We start from the raw sequence: 12093 nt of genomic DNA on the forward strand, positions 1-12093 counted from the left end.
ATAATGGAGTATTTTCTCTGAATTTGCCAAATGCAAATAGACTGGACATTGTGAATATAATCCTCACCTGATAATTGTTCTCATTGTATATAGTTTTACTATATTAGAGTTAAAACCTTCCCTTTTTATTTAGACAGTACCTGATAATTGTTCTTATTGTATATAGTTGTACTGTGTTAGAGTTAAAACCTTTCTTTTTTATTTAGACAAAAAGGTGGGAATGTGGAATAATCTTTTTGTACATACACTGTAAAGATGTGTCTTTGCTAAGGCACCTTCTGATTGGTTTAATAAAGAGCTGAATGGCCAATAGCTAGGCTGGGAGAGGTTTGGCAGGACTTCTGGACAGAGAGAGAAGGAGAGGAGATGAATCTAGGTGCAGGAGAGACACCAGAGGACAGGGAGAGGAAGCAGGACGTGCGGGGGGGGGGGGGGGGGGTAACAGCCACGAGCCATGCAGCAGTGCGTAGATGAATAGAAATAGTTAATTTAACTTATAAGAGCAAGTGGGACAAGCCTAAGCTATCGGCTGAGTTTTCAAAATTAATAATAAGTCTCTGTGTTGTTGTTTTGTGAGCTGGCAGCCCAAAGAAAAATCTGCTAACACATTGAACTTGGCTTTGGGTGGGGGGGCAGGCAGGCGGTGTCTTCCTGCTTCTGTGGATAGCTGCACCCCCTCCAATCTCAATTCTCCACTTCAGATCTTTCTTCTTTCATAGTTTTAGTCAACTCAGAGTGAAGGAAGCCCAGCACAATGACCTGGAGTTTGCCAGGACAGTAAAGGCCCAGGATACTGCTCAGAGCTGTTAACACACAATCCTGTCTCCAGCCTGAGCTACAGTTCGTGGGATGTGAGTCCAGAGATGGACAAGGGAACTAGGTGTTAAGGCAATCGTGATGACCACAGAGACCAAGCGATCCTATCTTCAAGCCCATCTCACCTGGGCCTGCTCACCACACACACCAGGAGGTACCTGGCTCCACCCCAAGCAGCCACCTCAGGCACTGTGTTTACTGGGAACCCAGCCCCTCTCGGGAACTGCTGAGACAGTGGTGAACCAGACACAGTTCCTGTCCCCAAGAAGCCAGCCTGATAGAAATTAATAGCTTACGTAAAACCATGACTTAATTTATCAAAGAGATTGTTTCACTTAGGTACCGGAACCCGAACTGCACAGAAAAGAGGATTCAGGCGGCACGCAGCCCGGCGCAGGCAGGGACTCCGACTGAGAAGCACTCAGGCTTCTTTGCTCCTTTGGCAGCTCCTCAAGTCCCTCAGCCCCTCTTGCAAGAAGACTCTTCCTCCCACATCCAGGGCTTCCTCAGTTCCCAATCCAGCCCCTTTGGAGGCAGGAATCACAGACATCTCCTTCCACCTTAAAGAACCCAGACTGGAACTTCCCCCAATCTAGGAGCGGCTTGTTCAACATCTTGCTTATTGACTTTGCTAGAAGCCCGGGCCCCTCCTCCGGGTCTTGGTCTCTTTGGACGGCAGAGCTCTTGGGGCCTCTGAAGGGGCGCGCTCTCCAGGATGCTCAATTCAAAGACCAGGCGAACTGAGGACCTGAGTAGGGGGTCAAGCATCCTACCTCCTCAAGACTTTTCCCCCCAGGAGTCATGGCCACTCTCGGTGACTTCGCGAGAGGGGACAAGGAAACCACCAGCTTTCCGCATGCCTGAGATGTCACCCCGAATGCAGACTAGGGTCCGCAGACATCCGGGAGATGCTGCTGACCTTTCGGCTACTCGTTCCAGCTACTTGGCTAGGCGCGCCAAGCTGGGGAACCCCCGGGCGGCCCCGAGAGCTATCCTCTGCGGGCCTGAGCCCCTGCACGCTCTCCTCCCGCACCCCCGAGTCCCGCGCCCCTACCTGTTTGGCACGCCCGCTCCGCCTCCCGCCGACCGCGCTCCCCGAGCTCGGTGGCCGCCCCGGTCGCCTCCGGGTCCCGCCCCATCCCGTCCCGCCCCGCCCAGCAGGTGACCCCCGCCCGCCCGCCCTGTGCTCCGGCGCCGCCCCGCGGTGTCCACGTGCCGCCCTCGCGACCAGCCACTGGTGGGGACTTCAGGTCTGGCACCCCCCGCGGTCTCATCTTCCAGGTAGGACGCCCGGGAAGGCAAAAGAAGAGGAAGGGACCCCGCGCAGACCGGTTGAGGTGAGCTGATGGAGTGGAGTTTGTAGACTGGCTGTGGGACCCAAGGACCCGAGGACTGACAGTTGGCAGGTGTCAGAACTTCCTCCTGCGCAAGATTAGAGACTATTCTTTCAACCCAGGAGTGGCTCACACCTTAATCCTGGCTCACAAGAGGCAGAGAGGCAAGGGAGTTGCTGTGAATTCAAGGCTAGCTCTGGAAAACATAGTGAGTTCGAGCTAGCCTGAGCTACAACCGAGTAGAAAACAAGATGGCTCAGTGGGTAAAGTGCTTGTGAGGAACCTGAGTTGAAATTTCCAGTATCCAGTCTACAATCCAGGTCGCGTGGGCTGGGGAGATGGACTTCATAGGAGTTCGGTTCCAAGCACCCACATCAGGCGCTTCCTAACTGCTTGTAACTCCAGCGTCTGCAGGCACTTGCAACCATGTGCACACACCAACTGTTCACACACACACACACACACACACACACACACACACACACAATTTAAAATAAAATAAGTGTTTAAATAAAATAAAGCTGGCTGCCTCTGCCTTCTGGTAATTGGTGATTTGAGGCCTGGAGAAGCGAAATCAGGAGGTTCCTTGGGGGCTTGCTGGCCATCCCCTCTAGACAAACTGGTGAGCTCCAGGTTCAATGGGAGCTCTGTCTCAAAAACTAAGTTGACAGGCAGCTAAAGGTTGCTGGTGGAGGAGTGGTGTAGGCACTGGTAAGTTACCTGTGCTCGGGTAAATAACCTATACCCATGCAGCCCTAATGGGATGCAGTAGGGTGGCGGTGTGTGTGTGTGTGTGTGTGTGTGTGTGTGTGTGTGTGTGTGTGTCTTGTAATAAAAGCAGAAGGAGGGCTTGTTGGGAAGAAAGGGGAAGGGCTAGGTGGGAGCGGGAAGGGGATGAGAGGGAATAAGGAGGGGGCATGGCCAAAGTAATACACACACACACACACACACACACACACACACACACACACACGTATATATATGAAATTGTGAACGAATAGAAAAACAAAATAGGAAAAGATAAGGGAGACGCCTGAAGTTCGTCTGTGCACACACATGCATTTTCACTCCTGCACATGAACATACATGCACATACAAAATTAAAAGAAGAATTAACACCCCCCCCCCAACAAAAATAAGGAACAGCAAACCTCCACTTTCAATCAGACTGTCTCGTTCCTCAGGGTCTCCTGAAAGCCCTGAACTCTATGTGGGGCACACAGTAGGCTCTCAACCAGATTTAAAAGAAGGGATCCTTGAATAAACAGGGAAACTGAGGCTCAGGAAAGAGAGGTAAGCCTCAAGTCACACAGGAGGTCAGTGACAGGCCAGGAGTAGTTTTTATTCATATCCAGGAGGTGACTGGATCTGGACCAAATAGCTGTGAGATGCTCACACCCCAGCCAATGTCCTTCCTCCTAGGTGCCCAACCTGGGAAGAGTTCCTTGTACTTTGGTAGGAAATTCCACGGTGGCATTTGATGATATACGCTGATCAAGATGGACAATACCATAATTCACAACTTCACTAAAGACACAAGCCAGCCTACACTAGAGAGCCTCTCAAGGGGTGGTCACACATAAATGGAGGAGGGTGTAGGGGAAACTCCTGGGTCTGAGTTCCAGTCCCAAAGAACTAGAGTAGGGTATCTTCGGGACATTCTGGGATGCTTCCCGAAGCTCTTCTGGTGCTGGGTGTGGGACAAGAGTTCAGTAGTTAGATGGTCTTGGGTTCAAATTCTGATCCATGGTTTACTAATTCCAAGACAGGAGCAGCTATCATGTCCTCTGCCTGGTGCTACCATCTCAAGGACTAGAAATGGGCAGGCTGGGTCGATCACATTATCTGTAGGAGCCAGAAGTTCACACACACACAAAGGGGCTTCAGCGTGTCTGTGGCAGTCCCTTCCAAAAGATCTGTTTGTTGGTCCTCCGGTCTTCTGTGTCTCTCTCTCCTATCTTGCCTTTTCTCCCCTAATCCAAACTGCCAGGCCACACTACATCAAAACAACTTCTCGCATTCCTCTATGGAGGCATGTGGGAACAGGCCCTTTCTCTCACCAGTTTTATCCATACCCAGGGCCAGCCTGGAGAGCCAACCCTCCTGGCAGCCCAAATGTGGAAGACTCAGGGTGTCTTTGATCACCTACTCTGTTCCCACATTAAAAGCCCATGAATGCTCACTTTGGGTTAGGCTCTTTGAGAGATGGGACGCCACCCTGGAAGCCCTGCCCTGCTTGGGGACCTCACCTCCAAGGAGGTGTGGTGGGGGTGGGGTACAAGATGATTCTACAAAAGGGAGACTGCCCATGGTGGTTGGAGTAGCTATGGCCCCCATAGACCCATGTGTTTGAATGCTTGACTGTAGGGAGTGTCACTATTAGGAGGTGTGGCCTTGTCGGAGTAGGTGTGGCCTGGTTGGAGGAAATGTGTCGCTGAGGGGGCGGGCTTTGAGGTGATATATGCTCAAGCTATGCCCAGTGTCACAGACTCCTTCTGTTGCCTGCGGATCAAGATGCAGAACTCTCAGCTCCTTCTCCAGCACCATGTCTGCCTGCACGCCACTAGTCATGACAACCATGGACTGAACCACTGAACTGTAAGCCAGCCCCAATGAAATGTTTTCCCTTACGGGAGTTTCTGTGGTCATGGTGTCTCTTCACAGCAATAGTAACCCTAACTAAGACACAACCCAAGACATCTTTGGGAAGGAAAAGTAATGTCTGCCTCGGAGCATTCCAGGTGGGAAGGCAGGCAGGGGCTCTCTCCACAGGAGAGGGACAGGCAAACACCATCTGGAGGGGCACAGAGGAGCCAGCCAGGGCTGAAAGGACAATGGGGCTGGGTCCTGTGTGTGCAAAGCCCATCACCAGTGAGGTCCCCCTAGTGGGGGCTGTGAGGGGAATGCTGAGCGCAGATGTGGTGAGGTCTTAGCCTGCCAGAAGGAGGAGTTCAGATTCTCTGCTAAGGGTGGTAGAAAGCCAGGAGAGGGTGAGGAGGAGAGTCACAGGCTAGTCTGCTCTGGGTTCTTCGTAGATGACTGGAGCTGGTGGGAGGGATAGAGAGAGCCCAGCTGGAAAGGGGTGTGGGGTGGGAGGGTGAAGGGGCATGGTCAGGGCTGGGGCTTAGCTGGAGGAAGGCAGACAGGGGACTGATGTTGTCTAAGAAGGCTGTGTGGTGCCCTGGTCACTGGTGCACCAATTCATGTCCCCAGCTCTGGAGGCTTCTGGGACAAGAATCCCAAGGCCTTGTATACACTAGGCGGGGGCTCACTACTGAACCACACCATCAGAATCTTGACCCTCCTTCTGGCCAACAGGGGGCTTTCCAGGACTGCTCTAGTTTTCCCTGGGGACACACTCAGAGTCTGCACTAGGGAGCTGAGGAGCAAGCCCGTGACTGGTGTGCACCGTACAGAAATCCTGGTGGCTGACACTGCAGGTGGCTCTCTGTGAGTCTGAGGCCAGCCTGCTTGACACTGTGAGTTCCAGCCAAGGCTGCTGCATAGTGAGACCCTGTTTCCAAAAAAAACCGAACCAGAACAAACCAAAAAACAAACAAAAAAAAACAAAAACAAATAAAACCAAAACCTCCAGTATTGGGCATGGTGGTGGATGCCTATAATACCAGAACTAGAGGCTGAGGCAGGTGGAGAAACAAAACCCAGACTATTTTGGCTTGCATAGTGAGTTTCAGGCCAGCCTGGGCTACATAGTGAGACCCTGTCTCAAAAACAAACAAACAACAACAATAACAACAACAACAAAAAACCCAAACGAACAAAAAGAAGGAGGACCGGGGTTGATGTTCCTTTTCAGTGGAAGGTCCCCAAATGCAGCAGGCTCCTTTCCAGTCTTGTTAGCAGAGGATGTCCCAGTGAAGCACCCTCTGAGCCCTGAGATGTTTTGTTTTGGTGTCTCATGGATCCAGGCTGGCCTTGAACTTGCCTGGCTTGTTTGGTGCTGGGGATGGAACCCAGGGCTTTGAGCACACTAGGCAAGCACTGAGCCACATCCCTAGCCCAGCTCTGAGGTTTTTATCTCTCAGTCAGGATTGCTCAGTCTCTCTTCTCTCAAAGCCTTGGTCTGCTGTTTATGGCTTTGGAGATGGTTGCTAGGGAAACCAGCCACATGTCGTGTAGGATTAAAATGTAGTCTCAGTGGGGAGACAGCACAGTCAGATACAGAGACACCCATGTGTACATTGATTAATCTAGTGCCAGAAAGTGTGGAAGCCCTTTTGAAACCAATTTGTCAGCTTTCAGTCAAGGAGGTGGAGGCAACAGCAGAGGCAGAAAAACTCAGGCTGTGGTGCTCTTCCTTCCTTCCTCCCTCCCTCCCTCCCTCCCTCCCTCCCTCCCTCCCTCCCTCCCTTTCTTCCTTCCTTCCCTCCCTCCCTCCCTCCCTCCCTCCTTCCTTCCTTCCTTCCTTTCCTCCCTCCTTCCTTCCTTCCTTCCTTCCTTCCCTCCCTCCTTCCTTCCTTCCTTTCCTCCTTCCTTCCTTCCTTTTTTTTTTTTTTTTTTTTTTTTTTTGGTTTTTCGAGACAGGGTTTCTCTGTGTAGCTTTGCGCCTTTCCTGGGACTCACTTGGTAGTCCAGGCTGGCCTCGAACTCACAGAGATCCACCTGGCTCTGCCTCCCGAGTGCTGGGATTAAAGGCGTGCGCCACCACCGCCCGGCTTTCTTCCTTTTTTTTTAAAAAAAAAAATTATTTAAGTCTGGAGAGATGGCTTAGAGATTAAGGGCACTTGCTCTTGCAGAGGACCTGGGTTTGATTCCCAGCACCCACATGGTGGTTCATAACCACCCATAACTCCAGTTCCAGGGGGTTTGATGCCCTTTTCTGACTTCTGTGAGCACCAGGTGGGCGTGTGGTATACAAACACATGGGCAGAGCACTCACACAAAAGTAAAATGAATAACTTTAATCAACAAAATCCTTTAATAATTATTTAGTATTGTTATCTGTGTGTGTGAGGGTGTATGAGTGTGTGTGTGTGTGTGTGTGTGTGTGTGTATGGGTATGTGCATATTACAACACACCCATGGCGGTCAGAAGGTAACTCAGTGGAGTTGGCTCTCTCCTTCTACCTTCACGTGGGTCCCAGGTATTGGCATCAGGTCACAAGACTTGCCAAGCCATCTCTCTGGCCCAGGTTGCTGTGGAACAATCCTTTTCTACACTATGAATATGTATTACTCTCATTTGTTAATAAAAATTTGATTGGCTGATAGCTGGGCACAAAGAGGTTGAGCACCAGAGTCAGACTAGGAGAATTCTGGGAAGTGGAAGGGTGGAGTCAGAAGTCACCAGCAAATGCAGAGAAGCAAGATGAGGATGTTGTGTTGAGAAAAGGTACCAAGCCACATGGCTAAACATAGATAAGAATTATGGGTTAATTTAAGTGTAAGAGCTAGTTAGTAATAAGCCTGAGCTACTGACCAAGCATTTATAATTAATATAATCCTCTGTGTGGTAATTTGGAAAGCGACTGCTGGGTGTTTGGGAACAGGTGGACTGGACAAGGAACTTCTGACTATACCAGATGAAGGGTGAGGAGCCAAAGGGTGGTGCCCCAGCAAAACATCTGCTCTTTCTGGGCCTCTGTCTTCTCATGTGTGATTGGCAGGTAGATTGTGCAGGTGTCTTAGAATCTCCTTGCTGGTAAGTTTGATTTTTATCACCATTCCAACCAGCCCAGGCAATCCTCCGACAGTGTCCTCATTTTTTATGCTATACTTTAGGAGTTTGGACAAGCTATTTGCAAGTCAATTAGAAGGAAAATTTTCTATCCCCACAATGAAAATGAGAAGCTATAAATTAAGATTAACCTCCAGCCATCTGCCAAGGTGGACCCTCACCCTGAGAACCTACGGTTACATCTAGAAAATTTTAAGAGCTCTTCCTGGCTACAGTCAATTCATCCAGAGTCATCTCGGCTGCTGAATCTGGGGTACCACTTGGGACCCCATGTCAGAAAAGAGGAGACACAGAATAGATGAAACTCAGTAGCTTCTCTCCCTGCATGCTGTGTGACATCTGTCAGCTCTCCCAGCCTCTCTGTTCTCTTCCATCATTTGTAAATTCAGTCCACAGTCATGGAGAGCCTGCTAAGTGCTATCGATGAACGAAAGAGGTGGCCGTCTCTGCCAAAGCTGATACTCCACTATAGGAAACCAACGGAAATAAACAGGCCGATGACACCAGTGTGGGAGGTGAGTGCTGTGGAGCAGGGTGAGGAGGGCTGGGGATGGCATCTGCCTGCTTGCCCACCCCAGAGTTCTGGGGGGATGAGGGAGTCCCAAGTGTCATTCTGTTGGACAGTAATGCGCAGTGCAAATGAAAACAGTGGAGTGTTGGAAATGGGGGCATCCTGTTCAATGGGAAACATCTGCAGAGATTCCAAAGGCCCAAGGTGGAGGCAGTGATCTGGGGAGAAAGAACTTGACTGTCCTCCACCCCAATGGCCTCAGCCCTGCTTGTCCTTTAGAATCCCAGACTCTCCTGGATGCTTGGGCTGGCAAGATGGTTGAGCATGTAAAGGTGCTTGGGGCTACGGCTGATGACCTGATCCCTGGGACCCACATGGTAGAAATCAGGAACTGCTCCCACAAATTGTGCTTTGACCTCCATGTGCACACACTTGGCATGCCCACACACAATAAGTAAATGCAATGCAAATTTCTTTTTAAGTTGGGCGTGGTGGTATACACCTTTAATCCCAGCACTCAGGAGGCAGAGCCAGGCTCTGTGAATTGGAGCCCAGCCTGGTCTACATAGAGAGTTCCAGGAAGCCAGGGCTACATAGAGAGATCTTGCCTCAAAAAAATTCTATTTATTTATTTATTTATTTATTTATTTATTTATTTATTTATTTATTTATTTATTATTTTAAGAATCCCTTTGGAGGGGCTCAAGAGATGGCTCAGCTGTTAAGAACACCGGCTGCTCTTCCAGAGGACCTGGGTTTGAGTCACAGCACCTACATGGCCACTCATAACCATCTGCAATTCAAAGTCTGACGCCCTCTTCTGGCCCCCACAGGCACCAGGCATGCACGTGGTGCAGAGGCATCCATGCAGGCAAACACTGATACACATTTTTAAAAGGTGGGTATCCCCTGGGCACATCTTGAAAGACTTTTTCAGAGGCCACAGAGAAGCAGGCCTCTGGGGCAGGGGCAGACCGCCCTAGCTTGAGATTAGGCAATGCTAATTAATATGTGACTAGTGAGGCTATACAAAGGGAGCGACCTGCCCACTGGCAGGCACCCAGGGCTGCTGGCGCCCAGGCCTGAACTTCCCCACACTGAGTGAGTCACCACCAGGTGTGACGTAGCACGGAAGCCCTCGGGGATAGCCCAGCCCCTCCCACCTTCCTGCAGGTTGGTTCTTTCTCTCCTTGGAGGGAGAAACACCTGCTTGGCTAGAACGCACAAAAGCGGGGGCTCCGTCCCCAGCACCTCATAAGCCAGGCTTAGTGTGGATGCCTGCAATCCGGGGACTAAGTAGGTGGAGGCCAGGGAAATCCAAGTTCAAGGCCACTCTCAGCTACTTAGATCCTGTCAAAATAAATAAATAGATAAAAGAAAGAATGTATAGGCTGTACTGAGGGAGCCTTGTAAACACAGCTCCCTTACCTGTCTGGACAATGTGGTAGGCTGGGTGCTGCTACTGCAATTTGTACCCGAAGAAACCCAGGGTTAGGCAGGTCTTAGACCTGCCCAAAGTCACCCCAAGAGCCTGGCCCTAGAGCGTTGGACTTAGCTAAAAACAAAAAACAAAACAAAAACCAAAAACACCTATCACTGTGGAAGGGGCAGAGCCAGGGCAGCATTAGGCAAGGAGGTTGAGATCTGGCAGATCTTGGGGGACACAGCCCTGGGCAGAGACATCACTGATGCCATGGCCTGACCTTTGTTGCAGTCTGGGTGGAGTCACCCAGATATCAGTCTCGGGGCCTCCCTTCCCAGCTCCGCCTGGGCTCCACCTTCCTCATACCAATGCCCAGAGCCACTCCTGTCTCTCAAACACCAGCAACTGGACCAGTCCCTGCCTGTGACCTGTCCACAGAGGGGGTTCCTGTCCTGGAACTGTGATGCCCCATCTGACCTCAGTTCTCTCTGTCTGACCCACAGATGGATGTTTGGGATCCATGGCTCCTGTGGGCTCCTGGGGGACAACGATCTGGCTTTGCTTTCTCTTTCCCAAACTCTCAAACAGATTTTTTTTTTTTTTTTTTAAACCACCGAGGGGCCCAGCCTCCAGCAAGCTCTCAGCACGTCAGAGAAACTGGAGAGGAGATGTGGATAGGTGAACTACCGGAACAGATGCGCAGAGACACATGGGAACTTTATCTGAGGGCCAAAGCTTAATTCCTCATTTTATTTCCCTCTCTGCTGGTTGTTCTTCCTATTCTGTTCTTTCTCCGTTTGTTCTTTCACCCAGATGTTCTTCTTCTTCTTCCCAGTTGTTTCTCTTCTATCCATCCCTGATGTTTTCCCCTCCCTTTCCCTTCTCCTAGCTCTGGCTCTCATCTTATCCCTTTTATACCTCCTAATACAAGGACTTCTATGCAAGAAAAGATTACTTCATAACCATAAGTTACTATTTTCCAAGAACAAATTAAAATCTACATAGGAAGAAATCACATAAAGGTCACAAGTTACATGTTTTCCTTAGAAGCCCACAAGTAGTTAAACATTTTTCTTTGTGTTCATTTTCCCACCATAACATCTTCGCCTCAAAGCAATGATTCCTTTATTACTGATTCACAAAGTTTGAAGCAAGCTAAGTGTATTTTAGCCAGTTCCCTTTGTACTGGCGGCCGATGCTTGTGGCTTCAGGGTAGCAGATTCCTATCCTATAAAAAACTTTCAGCAAGTGGTCAGCTAACCGTCTACTTTTCTTTACACACAATAGGGTCATTTAATTTCCTTTCACAAGTTTGTTTTTTCAAGGTGCATACTGGGACCTGTGATTAATTCTGTAAGTTACATGACCAAGAACTCAGGCCTGACCTTGGGTGTAGGGACATAATTGTTTTCTTTAATCATCTGCCTGTTTTTCCACAGGCAGCATTCATGGGTCTATAATGCATGGAACTTCCTTGTTTTTAATTTTCATCTTTGGTAAATCTCATACCTAACAAAGGGAAGGTGACTGTTAGCCTATTTTTGTCTTTTTTTGTATCTCTTACTGGAGAATTGGCAGAATAACCTAAACCGTTTTCCCAATCATCTTTACTGTCTTAACCACCTGTATCTTTTAGGCTAACTGAGAAAGTTCAGTTATATCATAGATCTAACCAGTCATCATTGCTCTGAAAGAATCGTCTTCATTATGATCTGCAAGTAACCTGCCCAGCGAGGAGTGGGGTTTTCCCATGAAACAGTCACACTGTACTGGATACAGTGGGACCCCTTCACATAGTAATCACAGCACAGCAGAAGCAAGGGTCATTCTGGAGATACGCGGCCCCCCCCCCCGGGGGAGGGGGGGCGACAACACACTTTGCCTCTCCAGGGTTTAGCATTGCTATTCTGTGACTAGAACTCCATAAGCTCTGTTGCTGACTGCAGCTCCTCTTACATGGCCCCTGACCATTTTTTTTTAAACTTTATTTTAGATAGGCATTAATTTTGTAGCTGAGGTATCTTGGAACTCACTCTATAAACCAGGCTGGCCTTGAACTCATGGCACTCATCCTGCCTGAGTCTTCTAAGTGCTCTGATTATAGGTGTGAACCACCATACCCAGGAGGGGTTAAAAGAGCTGTTTTGGGGGCTGGAGAGATGGCTCAGTGGTTAAGAGCATCTGGCTGCTCTTCCAGACATTTTGAGATCAATTCCCGGCAACCACATAGTGGAACCACATGGTGGCTCACAACCATCTGTAATGAGGTCTGGCACCCTCTTCTGGTCTGCAGGCATGCATGCAGACAGAA

General features: G+C 49.6%; 1 protein-coding gene across 1 annotated transcript in view; it reads right to left on the minus strand.

Moving 5' to 3' along the window:
- Ncmap (non-compact myelin associated protein) overlaps positions 1–1932 on the minus strand; it is a 32409-nt gene extending 30477 nt beyond the window's left edge. The window contains exon 1 of the mRNA XM_076565389.1: positions 1871–1932. The gene's annotated coding sequence lies outside the window, so the exon portion shown is untranslated. The remainder of the gene's footprint in view (positions 1–1870) is intronic.
- Between the last annotated feature and the right edge of the window lie 10161 nt (positions 1933–12093).

Source organism: Peromyscus maniculatus, chromosome 2, assembly GCF_049852395.1.
Source record: "Peromyscus maniculatus bairdii isolate BWxNUB_F1_BW_parent chromosome 2, HU_Pman_BW_mat_3.1, whole genome shotgun sequence".
In the NCBI taxonomy this organism is placed as follows: domain Eukaryota; kingdom Metazoa; phylum Chordata; class Mammalia; order Rodentia; family Cricetidae; genus Peromyscus; species Peromyscus maniculatus.